Genomic DNA, 707 nt, shown 5'->3' on the forward strand with positions numbered 1-707 from the left:
ATAATTATGACAATAAACTATTTTATTAAACCTTAAATTAAGTATTATTTTATAATTTTATGTTCAAGGTACTGTCTTTCAAGATACTATCTTTCTTGCATTGTTTCTCTTATGTGAGAAACCCAAAGGGTAAATAAATAAGGACCAAAATGGATGATAGATATTGGGATGTGGGAAGAAAATGTTCAAATCGGAAGGGGAACAAGGCAGGGGGTAGGAGAAAGGAAAGGAGGGAATAAGAATCTAAAAAATAAAAAAAGGAAGAAAAACAATACAAAAATTTTTGAAAAGGGAGAAGAGAAGAAAGATGGAAGAGAAGACAACAGGAAAAAAATAATTAAAATATAATATGTACAGGCACAAAATTTGGGATTATTATGTATGTCAAAATTATACCAATAAAAATAAATAAGATAAAATAAAACATAGTATCTTCCTAAAGAAAATGTATTCCAATTTGTTCTTGCTTTTTGGAATGTAGTTGTTTTTGGTAACAGAAAACAAAATATTCTGTATAAAATTAAAGTGATAAGGGTTTTAAGGGCCTGGATTTAAATTTTAAAAAGATTTTCAGTGAAAAATCAGTCAATCAGTTACATCCAAGAAAATGCTTTTGTGCTAAAGTTTAAATTACAGGACAATTCTGCATCTCAGCTTTTTCACTGTCTAAACAGATGTAAAAAGATTCAATGCTGTAACATAAGCCA

Source organism: Cavia porcellus, unplaced genomic scaffold (genome assembly GCF_034190915.1).
Source record: "Cavia porcellus strain 051 isolate PalLab524CR breed Dunkin Hartley unplaced genomic scaffold, mCavPor4.1 scaffold_8, whole genome shotgun sequence".
In the NCBI taxonomy this organism is placed as follows: Eukaryota; Metazoa; Chordata; class Mammalia; order Rodentia; family Caviidae; genus Cavia; species Cavia porcellus.